Raw genomic sequence first — 23,194 nt, 5'->3', positions numbered from 1 at the left:
AAAATTTTGACAAAATTTCCTATAAAAATTAAGTTTGACAAAATTTTCTATAGAAATGAAATTTTGAGAAAATTTTCTAGAGATTTTAATAGTCTCCCAATATATCTTAAGCAGGAATTATCACTGTCCAAGTTCAAAAATGATTTGAAAAGATATTTGATAGATAATATGGAAATACTTCTCACAAACTGGAATAGTCTTTCTTAATAATATTTCTTAATACTTAGTTATTGATTTTAAAATGAATAATGTTCAATTGTATGTTAAATGTTATAGTTGACTACTACTAGCCTCTACAAGCCTGAGGCATATTTTTATATTGTTATGAATTAACATTGTAATTTTCTATATTTTAAATAAAAAAAATTAATTTAAACTAAATTTCCTATAGAAATAAAATCTTGATCATTTTTCTATAGAAATTATATTTTGACAAAATCTCCTATAAAAATTAAATTTTAACAAAATTTTTTTTAGAAACTAAATTTTAATAAAATTTCCTATAGAAATTAAAATTTTCTATAGAAATTAAAATTTACTATAGAAATTAAAATTTCCTATAGAAATTAAATTTTGACAAAATATTGTATAGAACTATATGTTAGTTTGTCAAACTGATAGTTTGACAAAATCTCATTTTCAAAAAATTTTGAAAATTTTTTTATAGAAATGAAATTTTGACAAAATCTCCAACAAATTTAAATTTTAAGGAAATTTTCAGAGATATTAAAGTTTGACACATTTTCTTAAGGAAAAGAAATTGTGTTAAAATTTCCCGGATAAATTAAATTTTGACAAATTTTCCAATAGAAATGAAGTTTTGAGATGGAAATAACATTTTGACAAATTCTACTATAGGCATGAAATTACAAAAACAAAACTACATAGTTATTTTCATATTTTAATATTTCCTATAGAAATAAAATCTTGAAAAATTTCCTATAGAAATGAAATTTTGTTAAAATATCCTATTGCTATAAAACTTTAATTTTGACAAAATTTTCTGTAGAAACTAAATTTTGATAAAATTTCCTATAGAAATTAAATTGTGACGAAATCTCCTAAAGAAATTAAATTTTTTATAAAATATCCCAGATAAATTAAATTTTGACAAAATCTTCTATAGACATCAAATTTTAACAAAATATCAGCTCTATATTTTGACAAAATCTGATTTTATAGAAATATAGAAATTAGATTTTGACAAAATTTCCTACAAAATTCAATTTTGAGAAAATTTCCAGAGAAATTAAAGTTTGACAAAATTTCTTAAGGAAAGGAAATTGTGTTAAAATTTCCCAGATAAATTAAATTTTGACAAAATTTCCTATAAAAAAGAAAATTTGACAAAATTTCCTATATAAATGAAATATTGAAATGGAAACGACATTTTGACAAAATTTTCTACACACATGAAATTACAAAAAATATACTGTTATTTTTATATAGATATAAAATTTTCAAAATTTCCTATAGAAATGAAATTTTAACAAAATTTCCTTTGGAATTAATATTTGACGAAATATCCTGTAGAAATCAGATTTTGATAAAATTTCCTATAAAAATTTAATTTTGACAAAATTTTGTTTTTTTACAAAATTTGCTATGGAAATGAATTTTGACAAAATATCAGATCTATATTTGAACAAAATCTCATTTTCAAAAAATGTTGAAAATTTTCTTATAGAAATGAAATTTTGTCAAAATCTCGTACAAAATTAAATTTTGAGAAAATTTTCAGAGAAATTAAAGTTTAACAAAAGTTCTTAAAGAAAAGAAATTGTGACAAAATTTCCCAGAGAAATTACATTTTAAAAAATTTCTTATAAAAAAGAAAATTTGACAAAATTTTCTTATAAACGAAATATTGAAATGGAAACGACATTTTGATAAAATCACCTATAGACATGAAATTAAAAAAAATCTATACTGTTATTTTCATATAGATGTACAATTTTCAAAATTTCCTATAAATTTCATTACTTTACACAAAATTTCCTAAAGAAATTAAATTATGAGAAAAGATCCCAGAAAAAATTAAATTTTGACAAAATCTCTTATAAAAATGAAATTTTGACAAAATTTCCTGTAGAAATTAAATTATGACAAAATATCTTGTAGAAATCAAATTTTGACAAAATTCGTATAAAACAAGTAAGGAAAGCCTAAAGTCGGGCGGGACCGACTATATTATACCATGCACCACTTTGTAGATCGAAATTTTCGATACCATATCACATTCGTCAAATGTGTTGGGGGCTATATATAAAGGTTTGTCCCAAATACATACATTTAAATATCACTCGATCTGGACAGAATTTGATAAAAGATAGGCCACTGTTGTCATATGAGTGTAAATCGGGCGAAAGCTATATATGGGAGATATATCTAAATCTGGCTATATATGGGAGATATATCTATATATGGGTACCAAATTGGGGTAAAACTCTGGCTTCTGGGACCGTATTAGTCCATATCGGACGAAAGATATATATGGGAGCTATATCTAAATGTGAACCGATTTCAATAAAATTTGGCACACTTGACTATAGTACAATTGTTCTTCTTGTGCAAAATTTTAAGCAAATTGGGGTAAAGCCCTGGCTTCTGGGGCCATATAAGTCCATATCGGGCGAAATATATATATATATTTTGTATATATATATATATATATATATATATATATATATATATATATATATATATATATATATATATATATATATATATATATATATATATATATATATATATATATATATATATATATATATATATATATATATATATATATATATATATATATATATATATATATATATATATATATATATATATATATATATATATATATATATATATATATATATATATATATATATATATATATATATATATATATATATATATATATATATATATATATATATATATATATATATATATATATATATATATATATATATATATATATGGGAGCTATATCTAAATCTGAACCGTTTTATTCCGAAATTAATAGGGTTCTTTTCTGAGCCAAAACACATACATGTGCCAAATTTGAAGTCGATTGGACTAAAACTGCGACCTAGACTTTGATTACAAAAATGTGTTCACGGGCAGACGGACATGGCTATATCGACTTAGGAGCCCACCCTGACCATTATTGCCAAAGACACCATGTGTCTATCTCGTCTCCTTCTGGGTGTTGCAAACATATGCACTAACTTATAATACCCTGTTCCACAGTGTGGCGCAGGGTATAATGAAATAATTTGACAATATTTTGTATAGAAAGAAACTTTTCCAAAATTTCCTATAAAAATTTAATTTTGACAATTTTTTTTAGAAAAAAATTTTACAAAATTTGCCATTGAAATGAACCATGGACATATTTTTTTTATAGAAAAAAATTTGACATCTTCTTCTGGACATCTTCTTCTGTCTACTAGAAAACAAAAGCTTCCAATTATTAGACATATGAGAAGCAAAAAGGCAATCATCGTATAAATCTGATAACTTAATTAAGTTTTTTTTTTTCATTGGGAAGACTGCAGTTTTTGATCATCATGTCCTCATCATATTATTTTATTATTTTCCTCAATTGTTTCACTGTAGACGATAATTATTTTCTTGGTTATTTATTCATTAGATCCATTGCACAATTCATGTCGCTGCATTTTGTGTTTCAATACGAAAACAAATAAATCGCATGAATAATCCATGAAACTCAATTGACAGAACATGGAATTTGGAAAATATTGGAGAGTTTATGAGAAGTGGGGAGAAGTTGAGATTCTTTTAACACCAAAAAATATTTCCAATATCAAAAATTTCCATTTATAGGACATAAATGTGTATAGAAATTTTTGGGGTAATAAGGCTATTTTGATTAGATATCAAAATACAATGTAAATAAATTTCAGCCGCCCTCTTTTTGTTGCCAGCAGCCAGCCATTCTACCATTCTATGAATGAATGGTTGGCAATGTAGTGTGGTAATTATTGAATGATTAAGAGCATGTTTACACAATTAAGTATTTATAAACAGATTTTCGGATATCTATTAAAAAGTCAACATTGTCTAGATTATTTATTATGCATCGATTGTTTTTCAAATTTTAAATCCTAAATCTGATTTGCATTTTAATTTTGTGTGTTGTGTGTATGTCGGCGGCATTTCGTTGGCAGCATCATCAGATTGGTTTATTTGATATTTGGGAAGTTATTCTAGCAATAATTGGAAATTGGCTTATTTGTAATTTAGCTGGGTTATTTCTGGCTACTTTGTTATGGTGAAACATATATTGAAAATTTTTAAAATTAGTTAATAATTAGTTTGTTATAAGTCAGTGGGTATTGGAAATGGTATGTGTCCAAGCACATATATATTGAACATTCGATGGGCTTGCAATTCGATACGTGAAGCGAATTTTTTTATTCCAACCCTTCATTTATCTGTATTCATTTTCCTCCTACTGGTAACCGCTACCATATGTTCCCCTTTGCAAAAAAAAAAAAACGCTTTTTCAAATATATTTCTATATCAATTTCTTTAAACACAACCACTTATCAATATTTGACAAATCGCATCACTCAAATTCAAATAAATTATTCTTGTGTGTTTTTTTTTTTTTTTGACCATGGCTATATTGAAATTTTCTAGAGATAACAACATGTTGACGTGCCTTGAATACAAAACTCCTTATACTCCCATATCCTTGCACAAGGTTGAAGGTCATGATAGCAAATATTATTTGCATATTTCCCACCTAAAACAGAAACATTTCAAATATGTTTGTTTTTTCCATCTTAGAAAATGAATGTGACAACATTTTTCCTACGATATTTTTGTTGTTGTTTGTAGTTATATCGACAAAGAAACAAAACAAATGTCATTAATCATTTTCAAGGGTTTTCCTCAAATTGTTTAAATAAATGACAAAAATTTTGTGAACATCGGTAGCAATAAGGTGGCATGGAATTACTCTCGAAATGGATGCTTCAAATCTTTAAAAGTGTTGTAAACACATGTGCTTCGAAGGTACTTTTAATATTTCTTCTTCGATAGATGTGAAAAGATGTTGGGTGCCTGGTGTCTTGAGGGTCCTTTTAGAATTAGGAGACGAGGCTAGAAATGATAAAAGTTTTCTCATCTCTATTATTTGTTTTTTATACTCAACCTCCAACTAGCTGGTGTTTTTTTTTTGTTAACATGCCAAAGAACATACCATTTTAACATGGTTAGGATACTATTTATACAATGAGAGAAATTGAATGAAAAATTTTCAAAGACATAAATAGAATATGGAGAGTTTTCGAAAGAAAGAGATTTAAAAACAAGTATATACAGCATTAATTTCGGACGGGCCGAATCTTAAATACACCACCATCATGAATCAAATATAATAGCTTCCTTTGAAAATTTCAAGGGGGTTGGATGATAGATATTTTCCCAAACAGATAAGTTCAACAGCGTACTGGTTGATAAATGTAAAGATTTTACCTATAAAGACTAGATCAGATTATGAATTTATAAGAACCATTTTTTGTTTGAGTTTTAGAGGAATCATAAACATCTCTTGTAATTGTGCAAGTAGATGATGAAATAACGCCTTGATTTGAAATCTAAAATCTGTAGATTTTTACCCCAATTATTTATATGATTACGAGAAGTAAAATCTGGAAATTTTGCATTCAGTTTCAAGCAATTTTCATGATCAGTGCGCCTTCGATACCCTCAAGAAGTTAAATCGGTCTATATGGAGGCCTTACCAAATGGACCGATAAAACTAAATCATATAGAAAACATGGACCGATAATCAGCATTTTCGGCATATCTCTTTATTTTCCTAGAATATCACTATATTTCCAATTTCAGGCAAATTGAATAAAAACTACGTATCCTAGAAGACCAAGAAGTAAAATCGGTAGATCGGTCTATATGGGGGCTATATTGTGTGGTAAATTTGTGGTCTTAAAATACCTATAGACTTTCAATTTCAGAAAAATCGGATAGAAAATAGACTTTCTAGACTCCTACGAAGCAAAATTGGGAAATCGGTCCATATGGTGGCTATACCAAAACATGGACCGATAGGCACCATTTTCGGTACACTTGTTTATGGTTCTAAAATACTTCTAGATTTCCAATTTCCGGCAAATTGGATGAAAACTACGGTTTTTATAAACCCAAGACCCCCAAATCGGGAAGTCGGTTTATATGGGGACTATATCAAAACTTGGACCGATATAGCCCATCATGGAACTTGACCTGCCTGCAAACAAAAAACGAATCTGTGCCAAATTTCAGGACGATAGCGCCATTATTGAAGGCTGTAGCGTGATTACAACAGACAGACAGACGGACATGCTTATATCGTCTTAGAATTTTGCCCTGATTTAGAATATATATACTATATATAGTCGGAAATCGATATTTCGATTTGTTACAAACGGAATGACAAACTTATTATACCCCGTCACCATTCTATGGTGGTGGGTATAAAAAACCATAAACATTTTGACATTAATTTTGATAAAATTTCATCTAGAAAGGAAATTTTGGAAAAATTCTTGAGCAATAAATTTTTACCAATTTTTCAATGGAAGTGAACTTTTGACAAAATTTCCTGCCGAAATTTAATTAAATTTTCTTGAGGAATACAAATTTTTACCGAATTTTCTATAGAAATGAAATTATGACAAAATTTCCTATAATACAGGAATTAAGACAAACTTTCCAAGAAAAATGGAAATTGGATAAAATTTGCTATAGAAATGAAATTCGGACAAAATTTTCCATAGAAATGAAATTTTTGACAAAATTTCCTATATAAATGAAATTTTGATAAAAAATCCTATAGAAAAGAAACTTTGACAAAATTTCCTATAGAAATGAAATTTTAACAAAATTTCCTATAGAAATGAAATTTCAAATAGAAATGAAATTTTGACAAAATCTCCTATAGAAATTCAATTTTGACAAATAAAATTTTTACTAAATTTCCTATAGAAATGAAATTTTGACTACATTTCCTATAGGAATGAAATTTTGTCAAAATTTCCTATAGAAGTGCAATTTTTGACAAAATTTCGTGCAGAAATGTAATTTTGACAAAATCTCCTACAGAAATAAAATTTTGACAAAATTATGTATAGAAAAGAAATTTTGATCAAAATTCCTATAGAAAAGAAATTTTGACAAAATTTCCTATAGAAATGAAATTTGGACAAAATTTTCTATAAAAATGAAATTTGAACAAAATTTTCTATAGAAATGAAATTTTTACAAAATTTCGTATAGAAATTAAATTTTGACAAAATTTCCAATAGAAATTAAATTTTGACAAAATTTTCAATACAAATTACATTTGACAAAATTTTCTATAGAAGCGAAATTTTGAAATATTTTCCTATAGAAATGAAATATTGACAAAATTTCCTATAGAATTGAAATTTTGACAAAATTTCCTATAGAAACGAAATTCTGACAAAATTTCCTAAAGAAATGAAATTTTAACAAAATTTCCTATAAAAATGAAATTTTGACATAATTTCCCACGATATAGAATACGATATTTCCTCGTACAGAAATGATATTTTGACAAAATTTCCTATAGATATGAAATTTTGACAATATTTCCTATAGAAATGAAATTTTGACAAAATTTATTATAGAAAAGAAATTTTGACAAAATTTACTATAGAAATGAAATTTTTAAAAAATTTCCTATAGTAATGCAATTTTTACAAAATTTCCTATAGAAATTAAATTATCACTAAATTTCTATAGAAATAAAATTTTGACAAAATTTCCTATACAAATGAAATTTTGACAAAATTTCCTATAGGAATGAAATTTTGTCAAAATTTCCTATAGAAATGAAATTTTTACAAAATTTGCTATAGAAATGAAATTTCAAATACAAATTAAATTTTTACAAAATTTCCTATAGAAATGAAATTTTGATAAAATTTCATATAGAAATGAAATTTCCTAAAGAAATGAAATTTTAACAAAATTTCCTATAAAAATGAAATTTTGACATAATTTCCCACGATATAGAATGCGATATTTCCTCGTACAGATATGAAATTTTGACAATATTTCCAATAGAAATGAAATTTTTGACAAAATTTCCTATAGAAATGAAATTTTGACAAAATTTTCTATAGAAATGAAATTTTGATAAAATTTCCTGTAGAACAGAAATTTTGGCAAAATTTCCTACAGAAACTAACTTTTGGCAAAATTTCCTATAGAAACTAACTTTTGGCAAAATTTCCTATAGAAATTAAATTTTTGACAAAATTTCCTATAGAAATGAAATTTTTGACAAAATTTCCTATAGAAACGAAATTTTTGACAAAATTTCCTATAGAAATGAAATTTTGACTAAATTTCCTAAAGAAATGAAATTTTAACAAAATTTCCTATAAAAATGAAATTTTGGCATAATTTCCCACGATATAGAATGCGATATTTCCTCGTACAGATATGAAATTTTGACAATATTTCCAATAGAAATGAAATTTTTGACAAAATTTCCTATAGAAATGAAATTTTGACAAAATTTTCTATAGAAATGAAATTTTGATAAAATTTCCTGTAGAACAGAAATTTTGGCAAAATTTCCTACAGAAACTAACTTTTGGCAAAATTTCCTATAGAAACTAACTTTTGGCAAAATTTCCTATAGAAATGAAATTTTTGACAAAATTTCCTATTGAAATGAAATTTTTGACAAAAATTTCCTATAGAAACGAAATTTTTGACAAAATTTCCTATAGAAACGAACTTTTAGCAAAATTTCCTATAGAAATGACATTTTTGACAAAATTTCGTATAGAACTGAAATTTTTGAAATTTTTAATTTTAACAAAATTTCCTACAGAAATAAAATTTTGACAAAATTATGTATAGAAATGAAATTGTGATAAAAATTCCTATAGAAATGAAATTTTGATAAAAATTGCCTATAGAAATGATATTTGGACAAAATTTATTATAGAAAAGAAATTTTGACAAAATTTACTATAGAAATGAAATTTTTAAAAAATTTCCTATAGTAATGCAATTTTTACAAAATTTCCTATAGAAATTAAATTATCACTAAATTTCTATAGAAATAAAATTTTGACAAAATTTCCTATACAAATGAAATTTTGACAAAATTTCCTATAGGAATGAAATTTTGTCAAAATTTCCTATAGGAATGAAATTTTGTCAAAATTTCCTATAGAAATGAAATTTTTACAAAATTTCCTATAGAAATGAAATTTCAAATACAAATTAAATTTTTACAAAATTTCCTATAGAAATGAAATTTTGATAAAATTTCATATAGAAATGAAATTTTGACTAAATTTCCTAAAGAAATGAAATTTTAACAAAATTTCCTATAAAAATGAAATTTTGACATAATTTCCCACGATATAGAATGCGATATTTCCTCGTACAGATATGAAATTTTGACAATATTTCCAATAGAAATGAAATTTTTGACAAAATTTCCTATAGAAATGAAATTTTGACAAAATTTTCTATAGAAATGAAATTTTGATAAAATTTCCTGTAGAACAGAAATTGTGGCAAAATTTCCTACAGAAACTAACTTTTGGCAAAATTTCCTATAGAAACTACCTTTTGGCAAAATTTCCTATAGAAATGAAATTTTTGACAAAATTTCTTATAGAAATGAAATTTTGACAAAATTTCGTATAGTAACGAAATTTTGACAAAATTTCCTATAGAAATGAAATTTTGACTAAATTTCCTAAAGAAATGAAATTTTAACAAAATTTCCTATAAAAATGAAATTTTGACATAATTTTCCACGATATAGAATGCGATATTTCCTCGTACAGATATGAAATTTTGACAATATTTCCAATAGAAATGAAATTTTTGACAAAATTTCCTATAGAAATGAAATTTTGAGAAAATTTCCTGTAGAACAGGCAAAATTTCCTACAGAAACTAACTTTTGGCAAAATTTCCTATAGAAACTAACTTTTGGCAAAATTACCTATAGAAATGAAATTTTTGACAAAATTTCGTATAGAAATGAAATTTTTGACAAAATTTCCTATAGAAACGAAATTTTTGACAAAATTTCCTATAGAAACGAACTTTTAGCAAAATTTCCTATAGAAATGACATTTTTGACAAAATTTCGTATAGAACTGAAATTTTTGACAAAGTTTCGTGCAGAATTTTAATTTTAACAAAATTTCCTACAGAAATAAAATTTTGACAAAATTATGTATAGAAATGAAATTGTGATAAAAATTCCTATAGAAATGAAATTTTGATAAAAATTGCCTGTAGAAATGAAATTTGGATAAAATTTTCTATAGACATGAAATTTTTGACAAAATTTCTTATAAAAATGAAATTTTGATAAAAATTCCTATAGAAAAGAAATTTTGACAAAATTTCTATAGAAATAAAATTGTTACAAAATTTCTTATAGAAATGAAATTTTGACTAAATTTCCTATAGGAATGAAATTTTGTCAAAATTTCCTATAGAAATGAAATTTTTGACAAAGTTTCGTGCAGAATTGTAATTTTAATCAAATTTCCTAAAGAAATAAAATTTTGCCAAAATTAAGTATAGAAATGAAATTTTGATAAAAATTCCTATAGAAATGAAATTTTGATAAAAATTTCCTATAGAAATGAAATTTGGACAAAATTTTCTATAGAAATGAAATGTTGACAAAATTTCTTATAAAAACCAGTAAGGAAAGTCTAAAGTCGGGCGGGGCCGACTATATTATACCCTGCACCACTTTGTAGATCTAACTTTTCGATACCATATCACATCCGTCAAATGTGTTGGGGGCTATATATAAAGGTTTGTCCCAAATACATACATTTAAATATCACTCGATCTGAACAGAATTTGATAGACTTCTACAAAATCTATAGACTCAAAATTTAAGTCGGCTAATGCACTAGGGTGAACACAATGTTAGTAAAAAAAATATGGGAAACGTTTAAATCTGAAGCAATTTTAAGGAAACTTCGAAAAAGTTTATTTATGATTTATCGCTCGATATATATGTATTAGAAGTTTAGGAAAATTAGAGTCATTTTTACAACTTTTCGACTAAGCAGTGGCGATTTTACAAGGAAAATGTTGGTATTTTGACCATTTTTGTCGAAATCAGAAAAACATATATATGGGAGCTATATCTAAATCTGAACCGATTTCAACCAAATTTGGCACGCATAGCTACAATGCTAATTCTACTCCCTGTGCAAAATTTCAACTAAATCGGAGTTAAAAATTGGCCTCTGTGGTCATATGAGTGTAAATCGGGCGAAAGCTTTATATGGGAGATATATCCAAATCTGAACCGATTTCAAGCAAATTTAGCACGCATAGTTACAACGCTAATTCTACTCCTTATGCAAAATTTCAACTAAATCGGAGCAAAAAATTGGCCTCTGTGGGCAAATGAGTGTACATCGGGCGAAAGCTATATATGGGAGCTATATCTAAATCTGAACCGATTTTGCTGATATTTTGCAAGTTTTTCGAGAGTCATAAAATATTCGGATGTACGGAATTTGAGGAAGATCGGTTGATATACACGCCAATTATGACCAGATCGGTGAAAAATATATATGGCAGCTATATCTAAATCTGAACCGATTTTTTCCAAAATCAATAGGGATCGTCTTTGAGCCGAAACAGGACCCTATACCAAATTTTAGGACAATCGGACCAAAACTGCGAGCTGTACTTTGCACACAAAAATACATCAACAGACAGACAGACAGACAGACAGACAGACAGACGGACATCGCTAAATCGACTCAGAATTTAATTCTAAGCCGATCCGTATACTAAAAGGTTGGTCTATGATTACTCCTTCTTGGCGTTACATACAAATGCACAAACTTATTATACCCTGTACCACAGTAGTGGTGAAGGGTATAATGAAATTTTGATAAAAATTCCTATAGAAAAGAAATTTTGACAAAATTTCCTATAGAATTGAAATTTTGACAAAATTTCCTATAGAAACCAAATTCTGACAAAATTTCCTAGAGAAATGAAATTTTGATAAAAATTCTTATAGAAATAAAATTTTAACAAAATTTCTTATAGAAATGAAATTTTGATAAAAATTCTTATAGAAATGAAATTTTTTCAAAATTTCTTATAGAAGTGAAATTTTTACAAGATTTCCTATAGAAATGAAGCTTCAAATAGAAATGAAATTTTAACAAAATTTCCTATAGAAATGAAATTTCAAGTAGAAATGAAATTTTGGCAAAATTTCTATAGAAATAAAATTTTGACAAAATTTCCTATAGAAATGAAATTTCAAGTAGAAATGAAATTTTGTCAAAATTTCCTATAGAAATGAAATTTTGAAAAAATTTGTTATAGAAATGAAATTTTGACAAAATTTCCAATAGAAATGAAATTTTGACAAATTTTTTATCAAATTTGTGAAATCATTCGAATTTGTTTATATTTTTCCCAAATATGTTTTTTTGCGTGTATCCCTTAATTCTTTAATAGTCCATTAATTATCATAGCAATTTGATGCGAATCAGTGGGGAGTAAGTGAGAAGCCTATCGAAACAATTTGTACGAAATGAACAACAGACAGATAAATGTTTTGTATCTTGTTTTTTTGGAGTGAGTTTGCATTTCCTTTTGCTGTTGTGTTTCTTTGTCTTCTAGAAAAAAATGCTTTTAGGCTAAAAAATTCGAAGATAGATATTTAGTGAAGAAACAAAGAAATCTTAAAACTTTTTTCGTCCTCAACTTTTGATAAGCATTTGTTTAAGACTTTTATGCGAGTTAAAATGATGTTGAGATTTACAAAAATAAACTTGAAAAGGTTTCGAACAAATTCCTAGTAATGAAATCAAGTAGACACATAGATGAAACTATGTAATGCTTTGTAGGGATGAAAAACAGGGCAGTAGAGAATATGTTGACCTGCTTCTAAATTTTCCTACATGATAATCTACTTCCAATTTGCCGGAAATTAGAAATGCTGATATTTTCTGGCTTATAAGGGGATATGCTTAATGGATCCTCATCTGCCATTTTTATATACGAAGTGGAGGGTATAGAAACTTCGGTCCTAGCTTAAATCTGAGCGTTTTGTTTCCTTTAGTTAAGTTACAAAGGTTTGCCATAGTTTGTTACTGAATCTTTTTAGATTTTCCATGCCACTCTATACTCTCGTAGAGAAGGCTAAAAGAATTAAGGAAACCATAAACTTTTGTTGTCCCCACAAAGGTAGGAAGTCGTGGATGCATTAGAAGAAAAAAACTCCTCTGTAATATATACTCGTATACCTGTGTAGAGACAAGTTGCTGTGCCTTTCATTCACTCCCTGGTCCCTAGAGTGTTGACAGCTTTCAGTGTTTGAGAGAAGTTGCACAACAAAAGTTTCCAAGGAATGCATTCCTATATCCTTTACTTCTTTCAATGTGGTTGCAATCGGTTCACATACAGACATATTTGAAATTCTTAACACATTTACTCTATATGAATAAGGCCATGTGTGCGGATGTGTGTGTGTGTTTGGCTTTGGCATTATTGTCAACCTTTCTCCACTGGCTACATTACTTCTTTGTTGGAACGTGTGAGATATTTCTTTAGGATTCTGTAGCTATTTATTGCACAATTTCTCAAGGATATAGACTATCGGTATATTTCTGCATAGGTGTGCATGTGTCTGTGCGTTTGAATGTGAATGTAGTAAGAGTCTTGAGTAGTTTGATGGTTACATTCTTTAAATTTCTTTTGCCATACATGCTGAAATAATGTCAGCTTCATCGTTTGTTTAATGTTGCAGTTTATTTTATTGCTGTAAGAATTCATAGATTTATGTGGAATGTTGAGGGGAAGTCTACATGAGAAAAGAAATTTAAGGAAAGTTGTAAGGAGGCGAAATTTCGATACTCTGTACCAAGGAGAGAATTGCAGCACCTTTGGTATCAAAATGGACGGAATAGTCCAACGGACTATACCTAAACTAATCTGATCAATTTTAGATAGTGATATTTATGCAATATTTTTATTACTATTATAATTTAAATGAAATACTGTAACTCTTGTTTAGTTTATACGTTGTAAAAAAAATAAATAAATAAAAATAAAAAAAAATAAATAAATTATAATTTTAATATTTTTATTTTTTTTAAAGAAAAAATACATTTGCTTATATTTTACTCAATCCAGGGTGATCGTAAATTTCTCAGAAAATCTGAATAAAAAATCTATTTCTCAGAAAATCTGAATAAATCGTGTAAATATTTTATTAATTATTTCCTATACTAAATGATGCATTTTTCGACATTACATCAATATCTGGGGATTAAGTTGAATGGTTTCCGAGCTAAAAAATTTGAAAGTTGTTCTAAAGGCTCAACTTTAAAAATCACTTCTGAAAATATCCACCCAAAGATGTCCTTTATTTTAAATAGAGAGGAAGTTTTTCTAATTCAATTTTATTAAATCGCTTTTTTCATATTTTTAAGAGGTAATTTTAACTTTTTATACCCACCACCATAGAATGGTAAGTTTGTCATTCCGTGTGTAACACATCGAAATATCGACTTCCGACTATATAAAGTATATATATTCTTGATCAGGGAGAAATTCTAAGACGATATAACCATGTCCGTCCGTCTGTCTGTTGTAACCACGCTACAGCCTTCAATAATTGCGCTATCGTCCTGAAATTTGGCACAGATTCGTTTTTTGGTTGCAGGCAGGTCAAGTTCGAAAATGGGCTATATCGGTCCAAGTTTTGATATAGTCCCCATATAAACCGATTTCTCGATTTAGTGTCTTGGGCTTAAAAAAAAGTAGTTTTTGTCCAATTAGCCTGAAATTGAAAATCTGGAGGTAAGGACATAAAAAATTGAAATTTTTATATGAAAAACATTTTTTGGCCATATCTCCTTAAATATTCGTCCTAGAGCGAAAAGGACTTTAATTCGTGACCACCCTCAAAAAATTGAAAAATCCACCCAAATCCTAAAAAAATAATTTTTTTATATGAAAAACTTTTCTTGACCATATCTCCTAAACTAATCGTCCTACAGAGAAAAGGACATAGAAAATTGAAATTCTTTTACGAAAAACATTTTTTGGCCATATCTCCTTAAATGGACTTTAATTCGTGACCACCCTCAAAAAATTGAAAAATCCACCCGAATCCTAAAAAAATAAATTTTTTATATGAAATACTTCTCTTGGCCATATCTCCTAAACTAATCGTCCTAGAGAGAAAACGACTTCAATTCGAGACCACGCTCAAAAAATTGAAAAATCCACTCAAATCCTAAAAATTTGAAATTTTTATATGAAAAACTTCTTTTGGTCATTGTAACGAGTCATTTGCTCGTACATATTGTTTTTTAATTTAATTAATGTTCCCCTCGTACCACTGTACCTCATTTAATTTAATTTTCCCATTTTCCCCCTTCGTACCACTGTACCACTTACTCAACCGAGGCTTGACGAGTAGTAATGCGAATGGCACCGACCGCAGCCGAACTTCCGATAGCAGCACCCGATTCATGCTAACGCGATTCGTTCGCATCCCGATTGTATTTAACGCGATTCGATCTCATCCAATCCTTGTAATCCAGTTCTCCCCACTTCCTCCCTAAGGCTATACTAGCACCCCCCTAACGCGGTTCGTCCGCATACGCGATTCGACCGCTTACGCAATTCGGCTTCTTACGCGTTTCGTCCGCATATGCGGTTCGTCCGCTTACGCGATTCGTTCGTTTACGCAGTTCGGCTGCTTACGCGGTTCGTCAGCTTACGCGGTTCGTCAGCTTAAGCGGTTCGTCCGCTTACGCGGTTCGTTTGCTTACGCAGTTCGGCTGCTTACACGGTTCGTCTGCTTACGCGATTCGTTCGCTTACGCTGTTCGGCTGCTCACGCATTTCGTCAGCTTGCGCGGTTCGTCCGCTTACGCGATTCGTTCGCATCATTCAAGTGCTAGTATAGCCGAATCCTTTTCCCTATCCCTCTTCTCGTTACAGAAACCTCGTATACAAGCACTATCGGCCCGATAGTGGGAGCCACCGTGGTGCAATGGTTTGATTCCTGCTACGACCGAACACCAAAAAGTTTTTCAGCGGTGAATTATCCCACCTCAGTAATGCTGGTGACATTTCTGAGGGTTTCAAAGCTTCTCTAAGTGGTTTCACTGGAATGTGGAACGCCGTTCGGACTCGGCTATAAAGAGGAGGTCCCTTGTCATTGAGCTTAACATGGAATCGGGCAGCACTCTGTGATAAGAGAGAAGTTCACCAATGTGGTATCACAATGGACTGAATAGTCTAAGTGAGCCTGATACATCGGGCTGCCACATAACCTAACCTAACCTCGGCCCGACACCATTGTCATCTCCGTATGCAAACACAACCGGCCCGACGCCTTCGTCATCCCCGTTTCGTTGCACGAGCATCGCTGACCGACACCATCAGCATCATACCGTCTCACCATCGTCACCAATCAAGATCGCACCGTTCTCCCGACACCACGCTTCGTCACCGACACCGCTTCTTCGTCGACACAAGCCGACACCGTACTATTCACCGTCGTCATCAGATAGCATCACCCCATCCTATCACAGACACCGTTTCATCATCGTCTCCAGCCAACCCACCAACGCCGTTTCATCCTCATCACCAGGCAACATCTCCCATTCATCGTCGTCACCAGCTAGCCTCGCACCGTTTCAACATCGTCACCAACCAGCATTGTACCATTCCTCGTCATCGTCCAACCCAGCGCCACCTACAATTCTTCATAGTCGAAGCCCCACCAGTCGTCGCCGCCCCTTCTGTCTACTTGTTGCCCTTACCCACAATTGTATTATAAATAAATAAGAATTGTTAATAAAAAAACCGCAAAGGAATAAAAGTAGTGCGTTATTATTTAAGGTTTGTGGAACTGTAAAAGGTAATCCTGGATGGCCACTGGTGTACCCCAGCCCACGAATAAAACCACGTTACACTATATCTCCTTAAATATGCGTCCTTACACCCAAATAAAAGTAAACCCACCATGAAAGAAAATGTAAAATAGTTTTCTAATTGCAACATGTTACAAATAAGTTAATACATTTTGTCAAATTGAAGAAGATTTATTAAGTTTTTTCTGCTGTTTAAGAAAATTTCATATGTTGAAGGAAAAAAATTGGATTTAAAAATTGTAAAAATGTCTTTAGCGAAGTTCAAGACAGGTACAATTTTAGTAAAATTTGGAACAGTTGCTCACATATTCAACTAATTTTCATGAACTACAATAAAGTTCCGTTGGCATTAGCGCTCCCTTTTTTGAGTGTAAAAATGTGTACATTTTTCGTTATTTAAGTTAACTCTTACAATTTATATAGACCGCAGTTTTTTGAATATTTTGGTTCATCTTCAAGACGAAGAAACATCTTGTGTACCTTTATTTACATTTATGTCTTTATCACACTTTAAAGAAATTGTTGAAATGAAATTATAAACGACGTTATTCTTTTATTCACAAGCCCCTTTTAAGTCCCTAGGGATTTGTTATTAATTTTTCCTACTAACACCGTCAACTTCATTGTCTTGGGCATCTGCATTCATTCTCTTCTTATTTATCCATTTAATTGCATTGTCTTAAGGACTCATTTAGCAAAGGAAAACAGGAATGAGACAGTGGAAATTATTCGCTTTCAATGAAGGACCTCAAGAGACTGAACTGAACATAATTCTGTGAAATCTTCAGGACATTTTCTCCCTTTCATTTGATTGTGTAAATAATGAAGATCCTTTAAAGGAAGCTACTGTAAAAAAACAGAACAACTTTCTCCATAGGAAAAGAGACATCATGAAATAATAATAATGACATGGATTTAACATTGTGTTTCCCCATGCTATTGTCCATAATTCATAATACTATCAGCCATCCATCCAGTGAGGTGCATTGCATTCATCTCCCCTTCGCGAACATTGGAGAGTTAGTCAACTATGACATCACAAGTACCGCTCATTTATATAATCTTTTCAAAGTATTCAGAAATGAAGGTTTAGGATGACTTATGGAATTTTGTTGATAAGTCGCAGGATAAAAGAAATGCAAATGTTTGCAGTTTATTCACATGAGATGCTTAATTATATTTAGTTGTTGAAGAGTTTGTTTTTTGTTTTCTTTAAATGAAAAGTAAATATAGAATTATTAATTTATATTTGTTTACAAATAATCTGTACATATCCTACCAAGGATGATAGAAATAAAGTTTTGACAAAGTTATCAATGGAAATATAATTTTGACAAAATTTTCTATAGAAATACAATTTTGAAAAAATTTTCTATAGAAAAAAATTTCGACAAAATTTTCTATAGAAATACAATTTTGGCAAAATTTTTTATGGAAATAAAATTTTGACAAAATTTGCTATAGAAATAAAATTTTGACAAAAATTTCTATAGAAATAAAATTTTGACAAAATTTTCTATAGAAATAAAATTTGATAAAATTTTCTATAGATATAAAATTTTGACAAAATTTTCTATAGAAATAAAATTTTGACAAAATTTTCTATAGGAATAAAATTTCGACAAAACTTTCTATAGAAATAAAATTTGATAAAATTTTCTATAGAAGTAAAATTTTGACAAAATTTTCTATAGAAATAAAATTTGATAAAATTTTCTATAGAAATAAAATTTTGACAAAATTTTCTACAGAAATACAATTTTGACAAAAATTTATATGGAAATAAAATTTTAACAAAATTTTCTATAGAAATAAAATTTTAATAAAATTTTCTATAGAAATACAATTTTGACAAAATTTTCTATAGAAATAAAATTTTGACAAAATTTTCTATAGAAATAAAATTTTGAAAAAATTTTCTATAGAAATAAAATTTTCATAAAATTATCTATAGAAATGAAATTTTGACAAAATTTTCTATAGAAATAAAATTTTGTCAAAATTTTTTATAGAGAAAAAAATTTAACAAAATTTTCTATAGAAATAAAATTTTGACAAAATTTTCTATAGAAATAAAATTTTGACAAAATTTTCTATAGAAATACAATTTTGACAAAATTTTCTATAGAAATAAAATTTTGGCAAAATTTTCTATAGAAATAAAATTTTGACAAAATTTTCTATAGGAATAAAATTTCGACAAAACTTTCTATAGAAATAAAATTTGATAAAATTTTCTATAGAAGTAAAATTTTGACAAAATTTTCTATAGAAATAAAATTTGATAAAATTTTCTATAGAAATAAAATTTTGACAAAATTTTCTACAGAAATACAATTTTGACAAAAATTTATATGGAAATAAAATTTTAACAAAATTTTCTATAGAAAAGAAATTTTAATAAAATTTTCTATAGAAATACAATTTTGACAAAATTTTCTATAGAAATAAAATTTTGACAAAATTTTCTATAGAAATAAAATTTTGAAAAAATTTTCTATAGAAATAAAATTTTCATAAAATTATCTATAGAAATGAAATTTTGACAAAATTTTCTATAGAAATAAAATTTTGTCAAAATTTTTTATAGAGAAAAAAATTTAACAAAATTTTCTATAGAAATAAAATTTTGACAAAATTTTCTATAGAAATACAATTTTGACAAAATTTTCTATAGAAATAAAATTTTGAAAAAATTTTCTATAGAAATAAAATTTTGATAAAATTTTCTATAGAAATGAAATTTTGGCAAAATTTTCTATAGAAATAAAATTTTGTCAAAATTTTTTATAGAAAAAAAAAATTAACAAAATTGTCTATAGAAATATAATTTTGACAAAATTTTCTATAGAAATAAAATTTTTACAACATTTTCTATAGAAGTAGGATTTATTCAATCTCTTCAAAGTATTCTGAAATGAAAGTTTTGGATGACTTATGGCATCTTGTTGATAAGTCGCAGGATAAAAGAATTGTAAACGTTTGCAGTTTATTCACATTAGATGGTTTATTATATTCAGCTGCTGAAGAGTTTGTTTTTGTCTTCTTTAAGATTTCAAATGAAAAGTAAATACAGAATTATAAAGAGTTATTAATTTACATTTGTTTACAAATAATCAGTTGATCTTCTGCTAAGGATGTTAGAAATAAAGTCTTGACAAAATTATTTATGGAAATAAAATTTTGACAAAATTTTCTATAGAAATAAAATTTTGACAAAATATTCTATAGAAATAAATTTTTGACAAAATTTTCTATAAAAATAAAATTTTGACAAAATTTTTTATAGAAAAAAAAAATACTGACAAAATTTTCTATAGATAATTTTTTTTTGATAAAATTTTCTATAGAAATACAATTTTGACAAAATTTTCTACAGAAATAAAATTTTGACAAAATTTTCTATGGAAATAAAATTTTGACAAAATTTTCTATAGAAATAAAATTTTGACAAAAATATTCTATAGAAATAAAATCTTGACAAAAGTTTCTATAGAAATACAATTTTGATAAAATTTTCTATAGAAATAAAATTTTTACAACATTTTCTATAGAAGTAGGATTTATTCAATCTCTTCAAAGTATACTGAAATGAAAGTTTTGGATGACTTATGGCATCTTGTTGATAAGTCGCAGGATAAAAGAATTGTAAACGTTTGCAGTTTATTCACATTAGATGGTTTATTATATTTAGCTGCTGAAGAGTTTGTTTTTGTCTTCTTTAAGATTCCAAATGAAAAGTAAATACAGAATTATTAAGAGTTATTAATTTACATTTGTTTACAAATAATCAGTTGATCTTCTGCTAAGGATGTTAGAAATAAAGTCTTGACAAAATTATCTATGGAAATAAAATTTTGACAAAATTTTCTATAGAAATAAAATTTTGACAAAATTTTCTATAGAAATAAAATTTTGACAAAATATTCTATAGAAATAAATTTTTGACAAAATTTTCTATAAAAATAAAATTTTGACAAAATTTTTTTATAGAAAAAAAAAATACTGACAAAATTTTCTATAGATAAATTTTTTTTGATAAAATTTTCTATAGAAATACAATTTTGACAAAATTGTCTATAGAAATAAAATTTTGAAAAAATTTTCTATGGAAATAAAATTTTGACAAAATTTTCTATAGAAATAAAATTTTGACAAAAATGTTCTATAGAAATAAAATCTTGACAAAATTTTCTATAGAAATACAATTTTGACAAAATTTTCTATAGAAATAAAATTTTGACAAAATTTTCTATGGAAATAAAATTTTGACAAAATTTTCTATAGAAATAAAATTTTGTCAAAAATATTCTATAGAAATAAAATCTTGACAAAATTTTCTATAGAAATAAAATTTTGACAAAATTTTCTATAGCAATAAAATTTTGACAAAATTTTCTATAGAAATATAATTATGACAAAATTTTCTATAACATAGAAATAAAATTTTGACAAAATTTTCTATAGAAATAAAATTTTTACAACATTTTCTATAGAAGTTGGATTTATTCAATATCTTCAAAGTATCCTGAAATGAATGTTTTGGATGACTTATGGCATCTTGTTGATAAGTCGCAGGATAAAAGAATTGTAAACGTTTGCAGTTTATTCACATTAGATGGTTTATTATATTTAGCTGCTGAAGAGTTTGTTTTTGTCTTCTTTAAGATTTCAAATGAAAAGTAAATACAGAATTATTAAGAGTTATTAATTTACATTTGTTTACAAATAATCAGTAGATCTTCTGCTAAGGATGTTAGAAATAAAGTCTTGACAAAATTATTTATGGAAATAAAATTTTGACAAAATTTTCTATAGAAATAAAATTTTGACAAAATTTTCTATAGAAATAAAATTTTGACAAAATTTTCTATAGAAATAAAATTTTGACAAAATTTTCTATAGAAATACAATTTTGACAAAATTTTCTATAGAAATAAAATTTTGAAAAAATTTTCTATGGAAATAAAATTTTGACAAAATTTTCGATAGAAATAAAATTTTGACAAAAATGTTCTATAGAAATAAAATCTTGACAAAATTTTCTATAGAAATACAATTTTGACAAAATTTTCTATGGAAATAAAATTTTGACAAAATTTTCTATAGAAATAAAATTTTGTCAAAAATATTCTATAGAAATAAAAGCTTGACAAAATTTTCTATAGAAATAAAATTTTGACAAAATTTTCTATAGCAATAAAATTTTGACAAAATTTTCTATAGAAATATAATTATGACAAAATTTTCTATAACATAGAAATAAAATTTTGACAAAATTTTCTATAGAAATAAAATTTTTACAACATTTTCTATAGAAGTTGGATTTATTCAATATCTTCAAAGTATCCTGAAATGAATGTTTTGGATGACTTATGGCATCTTGTTGATAAGTCGCAGGATAAAAGAATTGTAAACGTTTGCAGTTTATTCACATTAGATGGTTTATTATATTTAGCTGCTGAAGAGTTTGTTTTTGTCTTCTTTAAGATTTCAAATGAAAAGTAAATACAGAATTATTAAGAGTTATTAATTTACATTTGTTTACAAATAATCAGTAGATCTTCTGCTAAGGATGTTAGAAATAAAGTCTTGACAAAATTATTTATGGAAATAAAATTTTGACAAAATTTTCTATAGAAATAAAATTTTGACAAAATTTTCTATAGAAATAAAATTTTGACAAAATTTTCTATAGAAATAAAATTTTGACAAAATTTTCTATAGAAATACAATTTTGACAAAATTTTCTATAGAAATAAAATTTTGAAAAAATTTTCTATGGAAATAAAATTTTGACAAAATTTTCGATAGAAATAAAATTTTGACAAAAATGTTCTATAGAAATAAAATCTTGACAAAATTTTCTATAGAAATACAATTTTGACAAAATTTTCTATGGAAATAAAATTTTGACAAAATTTTCTATAGAAATAAAATTTTGTCAAAAATATTCTATAGAAATAAAAGCTTGACAAAATTTTCTATAGAAATAAAATTTTGACAAAATTTTCTATAGCAATAAAATTTTGACAAAATTTTCTATAGAAATATAATTATGACAAAATTTTCTATAACATAGAAATAAAATTTTGACAAAATTTTCTATAGAAATAAAATTTTTACAACATTTTCTATAGAAGTTGGATTTATTCAATATCTTCAAAGTATCCTGAAATGAAAGTTTTGGATGAATTATGGCATCTTGTTGAT

This window comes from Haematobia irritans, chromosome 2, assembly GCF_050003625.1.
Source record: "Haematobia irritans isolate KBUSLIRL chromosome 2, ASM5000362v1, whole genome shotgun sequence".
Classification (NCBI taxonomy): Eukaryota; Metazoa; Arthropoda; class Insecta; order Diptera; family Muscidae; genus Haematobia; species Haematobia irritans.
The sequence above is the reverse complement of the archived record's forward strand: the minus strand, read 5'-3'. Positions refer to the sequence as shown.